This window comes from Caloenas nicobarica, chromosome 1 (assembly GCF_036013445.1).
Source record: "Caloenas nicobarica isolate bCalNic1 chromosome 1, bCalNic1.hap1, whole genome shotgun sequence".
NCBI classification, from domain to species: domain Eukaryota; kingdom Metazoa; phylum Chordata; class Aves; order Columbiformes; family Columbidae; genus Caloenas; species Caloenas nicobarica.
This window is the reverse complement of record NC_088245.1, coordinates 75,189,361-75,211,088: the sequence shown is the minus strand read 5'-3', so window position 1 is coordinate 75,211,088 and position 21,728 is coordinate 75,189,361.

Below are 21,728 nucleotides of genomic sequence, written 5' to 3'. Positions count from 1 at the left end.
TCCGCACAACCAATATATCTGTAGTCAATAGGGCCCTTTCTGTAATGAGGAACTATGCACACAAGCAGAGCATGCAATATCAGTGTTCATCTACCAAATCAAAAAACATGTTTCTTACTGCAGAAATTCTGTCAACTACTAACAGTAAGGAAAAACGGGGCACTAGAAGGTTGTGTTGCTTCAGGACTATATTATCGGTGACAAATAAAGGCATTATATAGGGCTGTTACAGCTACATCCAGTATATGAAAAAGGTAAATGTTCGGATGCATTTAAAACTAAAACACATTCAGAACTCCACCAGGGCTGAGTATTGTTATCACTCATGTTTTCTACTTACAATACAATGTATGCATATTTCTTGTAGACAAGGCCTGGGGGAAGAGAGAATTCAAATGAGATATGCCATAGTTCGGCTGTCTGAGTCAGCCTGATTAGACTTTCATATATTCAGGAAGATTTACAAATGGATTGTGTGCCTTTATTTTGAAAACATCCTTGTCTACATGACAATCAGCAAATCAAAAACTGCTGCCCTTTCAAGGACACTTGTCCTGAGCACAGGAAGGTGCAAAAAATATTGATAGTGGAGTTCAAAATCTTTCTAGCTTCCCTAAAGGAGGAAACGAAAGATAGTCTGGAGGGTTTGAAGAACCACTACTAAATATTGAACATCTATTCTGTTGGCTTTGAAAATGGATTCAGTTATAAATAAGTAACCACCACCAAAAATTCACCTTTGCGATTTTTTCTCTACCTCCCTTGCAACATTATGTGTATTCTCCTTACAATATAATTCAAAGTGTTTCTGTAGCCTTCACGTTTCCTGTAACTTTACAGCCCCTTCACATCAGCCACCACTGACAAACTCGAGGATCTTTAGATCTGTCCTCAAGAGCAACAGTGGGACTGGTGTAGACCATGATGAAAGGAAGTGGGGTTGTTCAGGCTGGAGAAGAGAAGGCTCTGGGGACACCTTATTGCAGCCGTTCAGTACTGAAAAGGGGCCTATAAGAAAGACGGGGACAGACTTTTTAGCAGGGCCTCTTGTGATAGGACAAGGGGTAATGGCTTTAAACTAAAGGAAGGGAGATTCAGGCTAGACATGAGGAAGAAATTTTTTACAAGGGTGGTAAAATACTGGAACAATAGATACTTCTTTCAAGCCTCTCATATTATAGTATACAAGTCATTTGCCACATTTGTTAAATTTTTCCTTCCTTTGAAATCCATAATACCCAGACTGAAAGTATGATCTTTTCAGCTTTGCTTCCTATGAAAACCTTAAGGGGAGAAAAAACCAAAACAAACCAAAACCACCAGCAGCTAATTGGTGAGAAAACTGCTGCCTCACTGGTTATGAAGCTACTATTTTATCTCTCCTGGTTTGACCATTGTCCATATGATCTGAGACATAAATGTCTTCAAGAGTTTGTCCTACTGCTGACTTAGTGAAGATTTCAGTTATGTCCAGCCTATGTCCTAGCTAATATGGGACTTAATACTAGAAGTAATATTCATATCAAGGTTGTGCTCCATCTGTTTTACCTTCCCTAGCCCGGACTACTGTGACTCCAGAAAAATCCTAAGTGCAATTGTCTTGTGTCCAATGTTTTCTGGAGTTGCTATAATTGTTTCCAGTAACATTTATTTTTGAGATAAAATTCTGTAGGCCAAAAATTATGACAAACAACGTAGCTTAAGCTAGGTCTGCTTGCAGTCGTGTCGTGCTGAAATCTATACTACCTCTTGATTCTTTTCTAGCCTCTTCCATAAAAGTAATTTTTGTATATTTTGTGGATTATTCTAAGTGATGTGCTAGTCTAGTTTATTCCTCCTGTAATATAAGCAAAATTGGAATAAAAGGAATTCAGTGAGGCTAAGGGAATTGTAGAATTCTCCATCCTGGCTCTTTCCTCACTTTATTGCTCTCTGCAAATTCGGAAGAAGAAAAAATCTTCTGAAATAATGCACACAAACATTGCATGTATTGCGGACAGTTTCCAGCTCCTTAATTAATTTTGCCACAGTTTTAATCTTGGTGTCTGACGTACGTGCCACCCTATGCTGTGGATCACCTCAGTTCATCCTGTAGGGCCACGAGAGCCCTAAAGCCTGTGGTGCTCAGCAGGTTCACTAGCAGCGGCACACGAGACGTCTGTGCCACCGGTACCGAGGGGTGGCTGAGCAGCAGCTGCGGTTACAGCCCTTCCTCTCAAGTGTGATGATGTGGTGGTCACCGAGGACAGTGACAGAGGCTGACAGGTTGATGCTGGAAAAGCCCGTATGTGTGACGCACAACCTGCAGTGCTGTAGAGCGCTGGGATCAGGGTGCGGAACAGGCATGACCTACCCAACCCAAACCAGGCTGTGCCTGCTCACCTAAATTTAGAGACACGCAATGATCTCTCTGATTCACTGCACCTACCAAAGCAATTTACACACAGCCTCTGATACTCGTCCAGCTGTAATTTGTGGATTCATAAAGTCCTATAGCAACTCCCCAGGGTTGACAGTAAACAAAAATAGCTTCAATTTAGAGCTTCATTCTGATGTTTGTGCTGCTACTCTCTTGCGCTGGCAAAAGTGTTTCTGCAGCCAGGTGGTGAATCTGATCAGGAAACTCATCTAAGTGGAAACCATCCTAGCAAAGAAATATAAATTAGTATTAATCCAAAACAGCGCTCTAACCTCAGCTGCAGGAAACGGTTTAGGAGACTTAGGAGACTAAGAGGAGACCTCATTGCAGTCTACAGCTTCCTCACAAGGGGAAGGCGCCAAACTCTTCTCTTTAGTGACCAACGACAGAACCTGAGGGAATGGCAGGAAGACCAGGTTTCTCAAAGCCCTGTCCAGCCTGGCCTTGAACAGTTGCAGGGATGGGGCGTCCACAACCTCTCTGGGCGACCTGATCCAGTGTCCAACCACACTTGTTCCAGCCCTCTGATCAGTTGTGTGGCCTCCTCTGGACCCTCTCTAACAGGTCCATGTCTTCCTTGTGCTGGGGACCCCAGAGCTGGGCGCAGTACTCCAGGTGGGGTCCCACGAGAGCAGAGTAGAAGACGAGAATCACCTCCCTCGACCTGCTGGCCACCTGGAAGACTGATCTAATAATATAATCCCATGAGTAAAAGCATCTCTCATGTCGTCACCTTCTTACTAACTTCTCCATGCTCATTTCTTTAGAGATGGTACGATTAATGATATTTTCTCATTTTTTTTATTATAAACAGGAAGGACAACATTTCTGTCTGCTACCTAATGATCTAAATGAAGCAACACTGGGCTAAATCATTACTTGGTTGAAGAGACTCTAGGGAAACTAGTGTTATAGAGGGTAATCCCAGTGTCAGGAAATACAGACTGCCTCAGATTATTGAATTATTTGGTATACTGATTCTTATCGAACTTGTTTAGAAATTGCTTATACAGAACTCTCTTAACATAAGTATAATAACTTAGGCTACGAGCTGTGAACTTTTGAACTTTCTGCCTCGTTTAGCAAAACAGGGCCCCAGAATTTGTTCAAGAAAGAAGATAAAGGGGCTTTTGATCATCAGCAGGAGCTATGTCCCTGGAGGTAAGCAAAGGAATGGAACAGCATGTCTACAGGAAGACGAGAAACAGAAGAATGTTTTGGTTATTGCCAAGGATTTATTTTTATCCCCAACTGCAGGTGCAAAAAATAACAACTGAAGAACAGGACTCAGACTAACGTCTAGTCCTATTGGTAAAAGACAAACAACTACCCACAGAGATAAGAAATGGCCTACCTGACAAAAATGAAGATATCCAATAAAGAACAATGAGACTTCAGACTCCAGTTTTACAATTGACCTGAATGGACGCAAGGGGTGGGAAGCTTTGATTGAAAGGGTATAATTGCCCAGGGTTTTCTTTGCTGGGGGTTCCTCTACCGGAGGCACTCATCAAGTTGCTCTGTCCTGTGCCTTGCAAATAAATTATTTATTTAGGAAGAATCTCTGGAATCCATGCCTGAGTCTCTGCATTGGAAAACCTAGGGAAAAGAAACTTCCTTAACATTTTGGAAACCCAGATGGGACACGAACCCACAATCCCCAGCTTAGGAGGCTGAGGCCTTTTTCCTGGTCAGCTAATGATCCAAACTGGTGTTATAAAGCCAATGGGGATAGAGCCACTTGCCAAACAGCATTTCAAAATCTAGTGGAAGCAATTACACCGTGGTGGCAAGTTAGGGGTTAATTGGACTAAAGTACAAGAGTGTAGGCAGAGATTAGATGAACACCTGAGTGATTTTTGGGGATGGCTCTGACAAGCCTTATTGAAATATGCAGGAATGACCCAGCAGAATTTTAACGACGCACTTGCAATCAGTGTGTTTGTGCATCAAGTGGCCCCTGACATACAGAAATATTTCAAAGAGCATATGCCTGGCTGGTAAGGGGAAAACCTCCAAAAAGTTCTGAGTGTGGCTGTGTTTGTGTATGACGGATGGGAGGAAAGACAAAAGGCTGAACTAGTGAAAGCAAGCAAGCAAGCAAAAGAACGGGAGGCTAATTTACTAGTGGCAGCACTAGCAAGAAATCTGCAATTGAGAGGTGGAAGTTGAAGCCAAGGCAGAAGACCAGGTTCCAGGGTTGAACCAAAACTGTGAGAAAAAGAAAGAGAAGTGGGAGGGAATGAGGGAAAAGAATGTGACTACTGTGGGAATCTGGGACATGTGGCAAGAGTGTCCTCTATGTCCATGAGGAATGATTACAGAAGAGAATTACCAATGTGAAGTGCTGTCCTGAACAAGAAGATACCCTGAAAATTGTGGGAAGACAGAAGGGTTAGGAATCTTTAATGTATGGAGGACTCCTCTAGACCAAAAGAGACACATAATAGGTAAAGTAGAAGGCTGTGAAGTTGAATTCTTAGTAGATATGGGAGCTACATTATCCCTTTTAAATTATACTCCAGCGGGGTCCAAAACTAAGGATAAAATTTTGATTCATGGAGTTACTGGCAATGGAGAAAGACATTTAAGCAAACCCCTATTTGTAACAACAGGAAATAAGAATGTATGGGGAAGGTTTGTATTAACGGAAGACTCCCCAGCATGTTTATTATGGAGAGATCTTTTACAGGCTCTGGATGTTGCAATACGTTTATCGCCTGAGGGGGTGGATCTAATAATCATGGGGATGAGTGTAATTACCGAGAGCACTAACAAAGAGTCCTACAAAGAGTTCAAAATACCAGAGATAATAAAATCAGTGCCTACAAAATTAGTAAAACCAGTACAGATGTAGGGCTATTAGTCTCAGCTCAGCCTGTGATCACAAAAACAAAGGGAAACATAGACTGCGTTAGCTTACTGAATTATCTGGTATGCTGCTTCTGATAGAACTTACAGAGCACCCAGCTCAAGCTGCCCTATGCTATACCTTGCAAATAAATTATTTATTTAAGAAGAATTTCTGGAATCCATTTCGGGAAACCTAGGGAAAAGAAACGTCCTTAACACTGGTTAATACATAACTTCTGCATCAGCAACAAACTTCCTTTATAAAGTCCTATTTTAACCTCCTTGCCTCCTCAGCTTGAAAGAAGCACAACCAGATAATTACACTGCTTGTTGGGAAGATAGAGGACAGTGCTTTTGGAAACTATGAAATCCCACTATTGAGTCATTAAACAGTTAGCACAAATAAATACAAAAATTTTTTTTTCTTTGCCAGCGATTTAGAAATACCTTGTTAATGTTCTTTTCAGCTTTCCCCCCACCCCATCTCAACCAAACCTCCTTAAATTCTCACCTATCAGCTATATTTGAAGACAATACATAACACTTAAACAAAACTATTAAGGATTTTTTTTGCAGACAATCTGAGACCAAATTCAACTCACAGTGGTATCAAGCAGATTTTTTTCCACGACCTTTTTTATCACTGACTTCATTTAAAGGAGCATTGTGTACTACTGGCAAGATTCTCAACTATAAATAAGGAGCATTTAGAATAATGAATACTGGATGGCTGTGGGAACACAGTCTCTCATCAGTTTAAGATAAGATTTACCCCTAAATATGTGTGAAGTTGCTCTTTGTTAAGTGTTATAGTTTAAAGACAAAAGTATTTATGTTATGACTAAAGAGACAGATTTTTCCTTGCTCTCTTAGCAAAAAAAAACCCAGGATTTTTGAAAAAAAAATGGACTTCCAATCCCACAGGTGATAGTTTTTCTATTCTTTAACAAGTAGGTGAACTATTACAGAGATCGTATGAGTATCCCAAGCACACACAGAGATTCAAAAAAAATCCCAAGCAGCCAGCATGTATCTTCAGTACCATGACAACTGGAGAGTGTCCTAAAAGTTTAATATCTTCCTAAAGTTAAAGTATATTACAATTCCTCTTTCTTTATTAATTTATTTTGTCTGATCTTCTATCTATCCATTGATATCACAGTATATCATCCTACAAAACAGAACTACATCTTGATAATGATGCCTATAGGAGCTGATTTTGCAAGCATGGATAAAAATGTTCCAAAACATCTTCCACACTTTGAAAATTATTAGAAAATATTTCCATTATAAACTTATAAATAAAATTTGTTTGCTTAAAAAAGGACATATCAAGATCTGATAAAATAAATTTTATTTCCCCCCTTTGGTAACTGAGAGACTTGCTGAAAAAGGACAAAGTCAAAGGCATTATCCATTAAAAACAAATTCAGGGAGGTTATATATAGTGTGGCGCATTTACATTTACTGAAATTTCTGCATTTATGCAGGCATATCACAAAACAAGTTAATAGCACAAACGTACATTTTTCAGATGCATGGAGATCTTTGCATTCAGTTGAAATGCAGATAAAAAAAATATTCTGAAGTGCAAAGCAGTGGCCCAGATCCCTCCCCTTGTGTCTGTGTGAAAAACAGAATTATCTATCACCTCATTTAGAAAAGCCAAGTACTTAAAAGCAAGAAAATGAGTATTTAAGGACCCTATAAATCTTAGGCTGCCTACATCATAGGTGCGCTATTATTTCTAGGTATAAAGAAAAGTCTATTTCATCGTAACAAAACAGCCTTAGCTACAGAATTCAGAATAAACATTATTCTCTGTGCAAACATAGCATGAAAAGGGCTACAAAAACAGAAGCGTGAAAGTATACAATAGGAAACACTGTTTGGCCTCAAAAATAAGATGAATGTAAATAATTTTACTATAAAACAGAACTGAAGATTGTTTGTTTGATTGGCTAGCAGGCACAGTATTATTGTTGAGAAACAGTACATATAAATATTTTATCACATATTTCTTGACAGTTAGAGGTGTTTTTATCAGCTGAAAGGACATGTCCATATCAGTCTGTCTACATGGTGTACTGTATATCTATAAAACAGCAGACACTATCCACAAAAGCATATGCCTCCCAGTGTCCTCCATCCCACCTTCAAGTTCACTGTCTCGCAGAAAACAGCTGTCATACATCATAACACAGTTACTGTGTACTACGGCCACCTTACATTTCTGTTAAAAAAAAAGTTTTGTAGTTTCCCAGCATTTTTAGATCGATTTCCAAAAGGAACCCACTTCATTCAGCACACAGGTGGATGATTGATAGTCTTGTAACACTTTGCTTTTTCCTCATCCAATGAGAGACTTTCTTACTGCATGCTATTCAAGTCTTGCTCTAAAATTTACAATAATTACTTTTCTCCTTGCCTTTTTTTTTTTAACCCCTTAAGTTTTCTTAGAAAAAGTGTGTCTGGTTGTCTCTTGAGTCATGAGTTTACTGATACAAATACCTAGCAGGTACAGGGAGTGTTGCTGGGGGCAGCTGAAGAGCTGAAATCAGACAAATCCACTGATTTTCAATGCTAAGTTGAGGCACAGCTTGCAAAAGAGAGGGCAACACCAGCACAGGGTACTGCTTGTGGAACATGTTTCCTAGTGGCTAGTGTTGAGTTGGGCAGCCTGCCTTCTCCATCTTTCTGCTAGTTTTCGATTTTTAGGGACCAATTGCAGCTTCTGACATCTGAAGTCTCGCTAAAGTGTAATACTTACCAGAGAATTTTATGTATGAAGAATGTTGTGGCTTTAAATCCATTTGAAAGTTGGAAAATCTTACTCAAAGTACAGATTTTTTACAAGCAATCGATCACTAATAGCGTGTTTGTCATTTTTGTATCTCCAGATCAGGGTTTATGATTTGCAGATGTCTCAAGCACTCATGGCTGTAAATTAAATCAACTGTCGCTGTGCCGAAATATATGAAGTATTGAATAATACTAACTGCTATAAAAGAAACAAACAAACAAAAAACCACAAACAAAAAAACCCATGCTAAAGGATGTCTTTCTTAGCAAGCCATTTTTCTTCCTCTCCCTTCCAGGTCCATGTTTCTCAAATCATCAGCGAAACTGGATGTTAGACAACACTTAACAGGGTACAGCAAAACACAGATGATGTGACACCTATGTACGCTGGGTGATATGCCAGATTGTGCAACGAAAATATGAAAAAATATGAAAATATATTGCTTTTAAGTGCAATGTGCCTCATAAGCGTGAGTCTTGCACATCTGCAGCACAAACTATCCAGAAACCCAGATATTCCACCCATGGATAAATCAAAAGCAGACTGCATGCTAATGCAAAGACCATGTATGACACCCATCGTTACTCGGAACCTTCAAGTAGTCCAGAAAAAATGTTATCTCAAGCCTCCTCAAACTCCCAAATCTTTCACCGATCCTTTCAGTGACTTCTCCCTGGCCCCCATTTTTTTATCTATTTTTATTTATTACCCCTGTAATAAGTGAGTCTTAAGAGTAATTGGTTTGATTCTGGCTCTGGGGGCTGATCCTGTTGATAGGTTAAGTAGGTTACTGTGAGGAAAATATGTTCTTCTTGGACAACAGACAAAATATTGACTATCATGCCGAAATTCAGTTTTAAGGCACAGAGATATCCATAAACACCTTACTGAAGATATGTTGTTGCTTCTGCAGGGCAAAGTTAAATGAGGACAAAAATAAACATTCATTTGTAAAAAGCTTGACAACCCTATTTTTTAAAGCTTGTTACGTTCTCTTAAACTATTCTTGCTGTCACAGCTTTGGAAGAGGTTTTCCTTAACACAGACTGAAAATCCCAAATTAATTTCTTATATATACCTTAAGCTTAGTAATTCACTTTATATGACTTCGCTCAATAGATTATTATTCTTTAATAATCTATTAAAACTAAAAATACAATTCCTTAGGGAAAATACCATCATGTCTACCCCTTTTTTTTCTGGGAGGAAAAAAAAATTAAGAGAAACATCAGAAACAATTCATTATATAACTGACTTGGTGTTTTAACTTGTCACTACTCAGTTCCCCTGGACTAAATCGTATTTTGAATTAGTACAATGATAAGATAAAATAACTTTCAAGTTTTATTACATTTTGAAAGCTGCATGGGTTTTTGTGATTGTTGTCAATAGCGCACTAACACTCTGGTGTTGAAGGCAGACTGTAACCAGTTTGTTAAAAGTCCCCAGAAATAGGCAAGGCTACGAGTTTCCTAGAAGACCCAAAAATTGTAACTACCACTGCAGATGGTAGGCACCACATCCTGGTTTTTATTTCCCCTTATTCTCCCCCTTACCTTGGGAGAGACAGAGATCCAAGTCAAGCAAGAAAAAACCTCAAAATTTGTGGATGCTGAAAGCGTTTGCAGGCGTATGAGCTCTATAGTGGAACAAAGGGAGAGAGAGCAAGTGCCTCCTTTTTAAACAGACCGAGCAAGTCTGGTCTCTGAAGGAAGAGAGTCTATAGCAAGCAGCAGAAGGACCATAAAATGCTTTCTGACAACGTTAGGAGAAGAATTATGGTTTCTATTATGTCAAATTCCAGACACTTATCTTGAAACCTGTTGCGAAAGGCTGTAACAGGGAGACTAGAGGCAGTGTTCAGTTTTGAGATGAGGACACATAAATCTACGTGTCTACGTGCAGGTGATTACACATGCATTTGTCTATAAGGTTGCATTACAATCAAATGGAGATACAGTCAATATTACCTCGTGGTATCCAGAAAGCCATCGAGCTGACCAGTCATAAGGCATCCGCTTTAGAGTAATCGAAGTCAGTCTCTGACCTCTACTGACTAAATTACATGGTCAATGAGAACTTGCGGTTGACAAGAGCTTATGCACCTAGAGCACTGGGGGAGGCCCAGACCATTAATTATTGAGAGCATTAATCACATTTACAACAATAAAAGAGAAATTCTAACCATGAAGGAAATTATTTCCTCTGGCTCCAGCCACCTCAGCGAGTGGCACCAGTCACTTTCACAGATCTGTTCATCACCACATGAATTAGGTTTATAACCCAGTGGAACATCTATGGCGTGGGATGGAGCAAAGTGATCCTCATCTTGCTGAGCAAAGCAGAAGACAGAACAACTTCATACTACCAGAGGGGCCTCCACATTTATCCCATGTGGACTAGATAAGAAGAACAGGGAAATGTAACAGATTATGCTAGGACCTCTCCGACTGGTCAATATTCATATGTGCCCCACAGTCTAAAGAGCTTTTGAAGAAGCCTACTGGGGTGAAATATGCTTGTTGAGGAAGTTCAAGATCGTACATCTTCTTCTGACCTTTCATTATGCAGGGAACACAGAAGTAATATAGCTGGCTGTCTGCGAGCTTGGATTCACCTGGAATCTTGCTAGGGAAAGACGAGTTGGTAGCAAGGAACAATGGTGCAAAAGATGAAAGACTGAAAGAAGAAAAGAAGCTGTCAGACTGTTTGGTGACTATGTTAAATGCTTAGAGTTCTGGAAAACACAGGACGGGGAAGGTACAAGCTCTGCCAAATGTGCTTACTAGGGGTGTGAAACTGAACTGAGTCCCTTCAGGTGCCAAAGTGCTAAAACATCCCTAAGCCCTCTATAGAGGGCTTCAATGATTTAGAACAGTACCTAAAATACAATCACACAATTTAACAGTGGTATCATTAAGTGGTTAAAGATCAGGAAGTTTTAGAAAATGTATGGAATGCTCAGAAAGCCATGTACCAGCAACAGCTTTGGCATAGAGTTTCAGGAGGTCAGCCTTACAGACTGTTGTAGCCCAAGCAAGTTAGGAAAGGAATGGCTAAGGTAAAGCAGGGCTAGGAACAGGACTCAGCCATGTTACGTAAAATAAAAAAGTCATCTTGACAGATATTCACGGGGAAATGGACTGACAAAAGGAATCAATGCCATTCTCTCTCCCCAGAGTTTTGTGAGCCTACCCAAATATGCACCCAGCATCCTGGAAGCAAGGGCATATTTAATGAAAAACACCAACAATTCAACAACTTCTACTGAACTAATTGCAAAGTATTTGAGGCTTCTGGAAGTTGGGCCCATGACAGCTAAGATATTTTTATGTATTGAGAAGCCTACTCTTGATTTAGCATGTCTTTACCTAAATAAATATACAAAGTCTGTTTAATGGTAAGCTTGCGGTCACTTTACAAAAACCTTTAGCACTGTCGTGGTTAGGAACCAGGACACAACAAAAGTCATACAAACAGGTGAAGATTCGTAATAAAATGTGCATCTGCCTTGCTGTCCATCAGGTAAAATCACCAGCTATCCAGAGTTCTTCATGTCCAGTGGCTTGAGTCTTTTTGGCTCAGAACCGACAACAAATGCTGCCTAGCAAATGGGGTTTTCTGTTGATTTTCTCCCGGCTTCCATCAGTCAATAGCAGATGGAATTTAATTTTTCTAACAATGACTATAGGCTTAGAATAACAACTCTTACATTTCCAACAGAGATGATGGAAAGTAACAACAACAATAAAAAAATCCCCCACGAACATTCTGGCCATCTGGACACTGAAAGGCAGAAATAATATTTCTTTACAGCTCGGCTCTTGTAACATACCCACAGTCTCACTGTGGGTAGAATTAGGCACTGTATTTCTACAAACTATCATATGTAGGTAATAACTCAATATTCACAAAGCAGTAGTTTTCTATAAATATAGAAAATGTTAATAAACCTGATGGTTTCTTACAAGTTTTTGGAGATGCAGCCAAAACTATGACATCTGTTTGTAAAATGACAAAAAAGCTTACATGTGAAAAATAGCTCAAGAAATTAGTATTTTTTAAATTAAGACAGTTACTGCTGCAAAGATCTGCAAACTTGGTACAAGCCAATCTTTTGTTTAAAGTCTGGTAGAGCAGCAGTCATTGCAGTCAGAGAAGGAGAAAAATTGACAGTCTTGACCTACTTTGCAGCTGGGACTGAGCAGAAGAGTGCTGTAAGCACTTTCAGATTGCTGAGGTCTGTTACTATGACAAAATATTCCACTCTTTCAGAACATGACTTACCTTAATACTGATATGTTTGCAAACATTAATTAGGGCTAATGACCCCACTTTGAAGTAAGTAATTACTATTACAATGATGATAAGGTAGATTTCTAATAGCATACAAAAGAATCTTGAAAACGGCATCAAAGAAATCTCTTTTCACAGACATTTTTCTAACCGAGGTAGCAGAAACGAAACTGAACAGATATACCCCGACTTCAAATTTTGACTTTGAACTGGTCAACTGTGTCTTCTTTGGACAAATCCATTGTATAGAATTAAGTGATTGTATTTTAATTGAGGAATATTTTATTGAAATTTGCTCCCCAACCCCACCCGCTGGGGAAGAGTGCAGACAAATCCAACCTTTTCCTTTTCCCAAGTTTTTAAAGCAATTATTAAAACACACCAAAAAAATGAATGGAAACATTTGATTTTACTTTGGACAGAGTATGTCAGCTGGTTCTCAGTCATCTGCAATTTTTGCATTTCTTTACCAAAAAACCAATACAATTGTTTCCAGTTAACATGAAATTTTAATTTTTAGAATATTTTAGGGAAGGTACTATTAATAATTCACATAGCTCCTCTGCTGTACTGACCCGCTTCAAGATGTTGTAGAGCTCTGCCTCCTCGGGGAAATGGGTGTTATGTCTTCCAGAGCTCTTTGATGCACAATGATGAACATGCCTGATGCACCATCCCTTAGAAACACTTATAAATGTGCTAACTAGCATAGACGGCTATCTTCGGTACTTGGTAGCACTGGGTGAGCACAACAAATTCAAAATAGTTTATAGCAGGGACAATCCTATTAGGAGACTACAGGAATGACAGCTGTGCTCATTCCCTCCAAGACTATTGTAAAAAAGGTGAGTTCTCATACATTCTCAAGCATCTTCCTACCTGAGGAGAACAGCCCTGTTTAACACTCCTTGATTTTAGCAGAAATGGGCACGGGGGATGGGGGCGGGGAGGGAGGAAGAAAACAGAGGAAAGAGATTTCAGGCCTAAATTAATAAGGAATCAAGATTAGCAACTGGAGTCAACACATCTTACAGACCATAAGAAGAAATTTTCCTATTTCTTAGCCATAGTAATGGAAAAGGTTTGGGTATTCTTGTATAAGTACAGTTTATTTCAAATGTAAACATTAATTCTTTTCTAAGAATTATATTTCATTCTCATTCTTTTCACCAACTTTCAAATTTCTAAGTCAGGCAATATTCCAAAATGGAGCTTTTGTAAAAGATCTCTCAGATGACCTCTGAGTTTGCAACTGTGATTTCTGTTATCTAGGAGTAGTATAAACTCCATTTTGTTTCTGCTCATATTCTTTCTCACTAAGGAACACGAGACAACATGGTATTCTGAGGGGCTAATTAAGAGATTGGTGGTGACATTTTAGCAAATCCAATTCCCTGCTGGGAGATATTCCTCTAATTCCTGCTTTCGTAATTTTTGGACTAGAAAGAAACAGCCAAGAAAACAAAGCCTTTATATAAATAGTTATTTTGAGGAACTTGAGGGTTTTAACAGCTGATTGGGTAAACGCTGCAAAAGAGAGTCAATGACAAGAATAAAGCCTGTGACAACACTCTAACCCTGCATCAACACTGAGTTTGTTACTTGCCAACAGACATACAGGTGCTAACACTTGTATTATCACACAGTGCTGAATATTTTCTAATCATCAAGTCTTTTGCATGGTGCAGATCAGTAATTCTTACACAACATAACGGGCACATTTCCGATTAAAATACTTGCTAGGAATTCCTCAGAAACCTTCCAGGCAACAATGTCCAACCATACAACCATAAAAAACCAGAACGAGGAAATGCCTAGAATCCAGCTAAGTGGCCTCAGAAAACTCGTTATTGAAAGAACATTTTATAAATGGACCTTTTCTTAAGTGCTATGAGTGTGTTAGTTAAAATGAATAAGAGTTGACAGGTAAAGCAATTTTAAAAGCTACACTTCTGGAATTATCACATGTGTAAACACTGGAAAAAATGTTTATCCACATTAATAAAAAATATTTTTTCTTCTCCTATTTATTACATTTCAGCAAGATATCTGTATTCAACTTCTTGGCTTTTTTTTCCCAGCAAACTACACCTGAAATGCCTCACCCTTGGTAAAAACAGATGATCTGTCAAAGCCTCATACCTTCAATGGACCTGGCGAGGTGGGTGATGCAATCATGTGGGCAGTGACCTTTTCAATTTAAATCGAATGTGTCTTGCGAGGGCAGCACTGGATTCATCTTTCAGTTCCTCTTTACGTGTTCTCTGCCCCCTACTGAGACAAAATTACAATCTTTATTTTCAGCATTCGTGCTGGAGACAGAGTTGGATGCAAATCCCGGTCTCTGAGTGACTGTCTTCTTGTCTCATGCAGTTATTTCCGATGATTATTTTTGCTGCTGGAACAAGACACTTCTTAGCATTTTCTAGAATGGGACTTCATACAGCTTTAGTGCAGTTGCAGACCAGAAGCTTGGTTTAACCTGGCTGAACAAAGAGCTTAACTGCAAGCTTTGGCGTGAATCCATATTTCTCTAGTGCACATTTGGAGTCGGTGTTTTAACTGGAGCCAGTCTGAATGTTTCCAAACAAGCTCTCTGGGGAGCTTTTCCTGCATCACTGAGGCTGTATCTGTCTACTCGTGCTTTTTGATTACTTAGTTAAAACACTGAACCAGAATTTCTCCCGTGCCAAAACCTGCTAAGGGCGGGTTACGGTTCCCCAAGCCTGCGGTGCACATGCAAGTCATGGGGTTGCTCTGGCTTGTGCCAGCTGGCAGAGGGACCCGGTGGGACAGCTGGCACCCCCCAAACACCCCTTCTGTCTGCGCACCGGGACACTGGAGCCAGCTCCCACCTGCCAGAGAGCTGTCAGATGCAAACTCTTATCAGCAGTGGCTGTTTGCCCCAGACGGGCTATGCTGGAGGTCGAGTCTGATCTTAAACTGTTGCAACGATGACAGGGAAGGATTTTGAAGCTGTTCTAAGAGGATATGCTTCATTACAAGAGAACCGCATGGACTTGGATTGCAAACATTGCTGTTGCCTGATGCTAATGTTAAAATTCAGCTCCTTAAGGCAGCAAAAAGTATTGTCATTTACTGTACTTTGGTTTCCCGTGCTTGAAAATAATCAGTCATTACAAAAGCACAGGAGTGACCTCTGGCTTACATCCAACGAGGATGATACTGGTGTCTTTCACTGTTCTGGGGGGAGTCTTGGGCCAGTTCTACAAACTGATACACAAGTCAGCGTTCCCATGAAAATCAAATGGCTTAATTTGCTACATAAAAGATTGCAAGGTCTTTGATACACTTATCTCTTTTCTCAAAAGTGTATTATTTCTCAAATCCAGTCTACTTATACTAAGTTTTAACAAGATTATAGTACAGAGCTGTAAGACTAAACAAGCTGTGATCAAACCAAATAAGCTTATTTAGTTTTACTCTTTACTTCCCTGGAAAAGCATATACACACATGTGGTGCTACAGCCTAAAAAGCATATTGCCAATACCAGTGGGTTTTGGGTTTTTTTAAAAAAAGAGGATTAAATACTTAGGGTTTTCATTTTTATTTGTACTTAAAAGCTTAACTCTATACACATGTATAGATAGTTTACAGTGAGATCTGACCACAGCAATGATTTTAGCAGCCATTCATCTGGACATGGTGGACTATGTGGACTACAAATACAGAGCTTGCTTCAGTTCAGGGTCTCTTAAAATCAGACCCGAGCCTCTTAACACCCCTGCCTTTGAACAGGCCTACTGAGATTAAGACTGTTCACCTGTTAGCACTGCAGTTCAACACCTAAATGTAGTGCTATTGAATCCAATGAAAGATGCATTATGCATCAGGTGGTAATATTTCAAGGCACGGTACAAGAAAGCACTCTGGGAAGAACATGGTATATAACTGTCATGAGCTGTGACAACATTGGAGTTACATAAAGCAGAGAAGACTCAATTTACACTAAAAGTCATTTAGAAACAGATAGCTTTGCATTTTATGTAACTATCTATCATACTGTACTACAAGGTGAGTATATACATCAGGCAAAATGAATTCATAAAAGAATGTTTAAAAGTTGACTAACTAGAGGCATCAAGTGTCTTGTTTTGGGCCAGGCCACTATCTCTGTCAGTTTTTAAGTGCTCAGGGTATCAGAAGTTGGGACCCAGCAAGAGACTTGCACGAAACCACTGCTAAAAATTTAGTCAAAATGACTGGTTTACAGGAATAGAAAACCAGACGTTTATACAACTCTACCAAAATATTAGATCTTCTTTTTCCAGGTTACTTCACTTCAAATTTATGCTACAATCTTTAAGACATAGAAGTTCAGTAAAGGATAAGTTCAACTTGCAGCATATTGTGAGAAAACGGCATCCTATATAGCATCCTATTAACTGAATTGAAAAGCTGCCCTAAAGAGTATGCATGGCAGAGAATATTCCTCTTGTGAATACCCCTACATGTGTTTATTATGCAGACACGAATACTTCTTCTGTTTGGATTCCAGTGTGCTGGATGCTGTACAAAACTAAGAAAAAACATTGCCTATCCTAAAAACTTTATAAATGGATAATGCATATATCTATTTAAGCACTGTGAATGTCACTGTGAGACTGCATATGTAAATAAGCTGTACAGGTCCCTGACTCAGAGAACACAGAGTACAGAAAGAAAATTAACAGAAGAACAGAAGCAAGTAGGAAGACAATAAAGCTACTGTTTGCATAAATCACATCAGGGTTGTCCTTAGAAAGTTGTTATTTTGTTCTTACAGAATTTTTGATGTCAGCTTCTACTTTCTCTGGCTATAAATAAAGTCTGTTACTACTTACTCATCCCTTCAATTGACATAAAGGAGGTTTTATTATTTTTGTAACAACTTGCTATATATTGGAGGACAAATCATCCTTTACTCCCCAGACCTTCACTTTTTTCCATCAAACGGACAATTATTTTGACTTTGCTTCATCAGCCATCTGTTCTTCACCATTATAATATTTTATGAACACATGGATATTTTGCATCCACCTGAAAGCTTAGTGCCCAAACCTGGACAAACTATTTCACCTGAGGGCTTGTAATTATTTTACTTTACTCATTAGTAAACTTCCAAGCCTTTATTCCTCTCAGAACATTGTAAAACAGTGCTTGTGGTCTGCTATAACCCCCTAGGTGTTGTCCCAAAAGCCGGGTTCTTTACCCAGTGTGCAAGCAGCCAAATATACACACAGAGTCAAGATATCATTTTATTATGAAGTTGCGCAATGCTGGGTGCTAGGTGGTAAAACCACAAAACAAGCACACCTTCTTTGCAGTACTTACATCATTTATACTTTCGATTTTGGTTAGTACCTCCTCACATTTCCACGCCCCTTTCCAGGATTAGTTAGTAATTCACATATGGTTACACAATCATTTTCTTATACTATGCATGTGCATGGGTTAGAGTCTTCACCTGGGCACATGTCTTTTAGGCTGTGGGCATGATTTTTAGTATTATAATGAGCTTATAATGAGCAAAGTTCATCCAAAGGACACCCTATCTAACAGTCTCAAGATTCAAGTTAAACAAACTTAACTAATTACGTGTGTTCCAGGATGTTCAAACTGCAAGGACAGCAGCTCCTGATAAGGAGTTCCTCAGATCACTCTTATCTTTGTTTAAGGGGCAGAGTGACCTGGTACTGGTCCACTGCTTGCATATCTTTAGGTTAGTAATTGCTGACAGGATGCATATTGCCTACACATCCTTAGGTCACTAATTGCTGACCGGATACATTTCTTTAATTGGTTACAACTCACAGGCCTCCCCAGCCTGCTTCTGTTGTACCAGTTATTCCACAGTTTGCATTTGTGGAGGGTCTGTTCCTTTTATTTCTGATGCACTTTTCATTTTCTTTCTGGAATTTATGAAGTCACGTGCTCATTCTTAAAACTTTTTTCAGCTGCATCAGCTAAGTCACTGCCTTCCACCAGGAGAGATTTCCACTGGCCAATTGCACTTCATCTGAACAACTTATTTCTAAGTATGCAACACTGACTGACTGTAGTATTTCACTAAGTTGAATGTCTGGTTTGTATTATAGGATAACATAAAAGTAAGATCCTACTATTCTACTGTGACCATCATAAAGACCTCAAGAAAATGCCTTCTAAAACTTTGTTTTTAACTAAACTCCTTTAAACTGTGTTTTACACCATTGTCTTTTTAGTCACTTCTCTGCTTGTCTTTGAAACCCCACCAAGAATGGGACTCCTCTGTGTGGCAGGCACTGCTCAAACACAGACTACTAACCCTGGAAAGTTTTGCAAGCAGTGCGCTTCAGAAGAGTACAGGATAGAGAAACGGTGTATAAAACAAACAAATAGCAAAAAAGCATAATGGAGTATGTGGAGGGAGACAACAAGGCAATTGGGGAAAAAAAAGGCAGTACTGACTTTTGGGGGCGGGGCATGGCACAGGAAAAAGTAAAGGGAGAAGTTGAAGGAAACTGAGCTGAAGAGAACATGAAAGAAGGAATGGGGAAAAAAATGTGACCTGGTGAAGACACAGAAACACAGAATCACTGAGGTTGGAAGGGACCTCTGGAGGTCATCTAGTCCAACCCACCTGCTAAAGCAGGTTCACCCAGAGCAGATCACATGGGAATGTGTCCAGGCAGGTTTTAAACGTCTCCAGAGGAGGAGACTCCACAACCTCTCTGGGCAGCCTGTTCCAGCGCTCTGGCACCCTCAGAGTAAAGAAGTCATTGGGCACCACTGAAATGAGTCTGGTCCATCCTCTTGACACCCACCCTTGAGATATTTATAAACATTTATGAGATCCTCTCTCAGCCTTCTCCAGGCTGAACAGACCCAGCTCTCTCAGTTTTATCTCGTAAGAAAGATGCTCCAGACCCCTGATAATTTCTGTAGCCCTCCGCTAGACTCCCTCCAGTAAGACAGGAGAGATAGTCTAGTTAGAACTGCAGAATTCTCTGAATGCATAAAGCTCTTTGCTTTCTTATTTCTGCAGCCATTCCTGCCTGATGGAGTCTGCAGAAGTACAACTTGGCTTCACTGACCACTTTACTGTCTCTCTCTACACAGTTTCATTCTCCTCTCAGCATTTTTGAACACGGAAAACACAAAATACCTGGTAAACAGTACAGACCTCACCCACAACCATCCTTCTTGTTTTGTGTTACAAAGCATCCACACAGCTACTAGGAAGGATAATTAAAGTGTATATTCTTTGGGAGTGATCAGAATTACCCATCTGATGCAGAACTCATCAGGAGAACATGGAATGTTTCTGCATTTTTATGCAAATCCTGCTCGATTAGGGTTATCTACTCAGTGTGGTACTGCTATCCACCTGGCCTTAAAGAAATAACTTTTGTGCAGACTGTGAGGATGCTGGGAGTGGTACAACTAGAGCAGCCATTAACAGCTCCCTGCAACCGCACAGGTCAGGCAGCGGCTGAGAGCGACCTGAGCACAACGGTAGTTACAGCCAGAGCAAAATAAGTTCTTAACACATTGCAAAGGGAACGAGTGGAAAGCAAGCAAGAACTTCCAGCACCAAGGCAGTCTTTAAAAATTACAAAGGGAAAAAAGCTCACTAAGCAGGAACTCCAGAGAGCTTGCCTGCAGAAGGAAACAACTTTGGGGTTTTGGGGCTAAACAAGCCAAACCCCACGAAATTCAGGGAGAAACCTCCACAGCTTAGAGAGAAAAGTCCAGGAACATGGATTTGAAAATCTGGAAGTCTTCTGGTGTGATTGGACAACAGGGTCACAGTGTTTGTTACTAACAGGCTTGTACTTTGTTTGTGCTGACAGAACCAAATCGCAACTATTTTAGAAATTATCTTTAAAGACTTCATCTCTGTTATTGCAATTATGAAGGGGCAAACTACAATGCACCCAAGCCCTGGGAAAGGATAACCTTAAACTCTTAGGAGCCTGCAGAAGAGCAAGTGAAGGTGGGATATTTCGCACAGGTAATAGGAATAGTTCAGGGATTTTATTTTTTAAGCAAAAGAGTAGAACTTTTCAAAAGGGCTACCAGATAGACAATGCAACAAAAAGATGTTGGGGTTTGTGTTCCTATATTGAAGAGAATGTTAAAAACACATGGAGTCACTGATAGGATCTAAACATAAATTGGATCTAAACCAGCTGAGTGCCAGTTAAAAAAGAAATAATAGCATGGTCCTATTTTTGACAGTAAGTGATACTTGGAAAACATTTAATTTCAAGTTCAAGGCATTAACACTGGTTTATGCCATCATTGTGCAGTGACACACATTTTAAAATAGTATATCTGAAATCACAGGAAGGCAGGTAAAATGAGCTTTCCAAATTATTACCTGACAAAAGTTTGATATATTTGTACATTTTATAAAGACCAAAAACACATGGTGAAAATACATTGTTTGAAGGTTAAAATTAGGGTAACACAACCTGGGGGTAAGCCTATGCCTCAGGAGTCTTAGGGTCCCAGACATGATAAAAATCAATGCCTCATGAACTCTACTGCTAGAGGGTTTTTAGCAGGGGGGTATTCCTCCATTTAAGGAATTTAAATGCTTTAGAAGAACAAGTTCTTTTAAAAAAGTAATTTACCTTTTCTTGTTTGTTTGTTTTTGTAATGTTAGGTCAAGGTGTTCCAGCTTGCAAGCTTAGCACCCTAAGCCTTAGCAATAAGCTAGCACCTGAGACAGGGCATGAGAACTGCAGCTTTTAGGTTTACTCTGGTTGCCTTAATTTATACTGTTACAGTTCTAAGGTGGTACATGATTGCAGCACAGGATGCAAAAGTGTTTAGGAGCAACTGTTTTCAACCTGAGGCCGTTACCTTCTCTCCAGTTGCTTCACACTAGCACTAATCCCACCAAGTTCAAGGACAGGGAACTGCTGGAGAGAGTCCAGCGCAAAGCCACAAAGATGATGAAGGGAGTGGAGCATCTCCCTTATGAGGAAAGGCTGAGGGAGCTGGGTCTCTTTAGCTTGGAGGAGGCTGAGGGGTGGCCTCATTAATATTTATAAATATGTAAAGGGTGAGTGTCACGAGGATGGAGCCAGGTTCTTCTCAGTGACAACCAATGATAGGACAAGGGGCAGTGGGTACAAACTGGAACACAGGAGGTTCCACTTAAATTTGAGAAGAAACTTCTTCACGGTGACAGTGCCAGAGCACTCCAATAGGTTGCCCAGGGAGGTTGTGGAGTCTCCTTCTCTGGAGACATTCAAAACCCGCCTGGACGCCTTCCTGTGTAACCTCACCTGGGTGTTCCTGCTCCGGTGGGGGGATTGGACTAGATGATCTTTTGAGGTCCCTTCCAATCCCTAACATTCTGC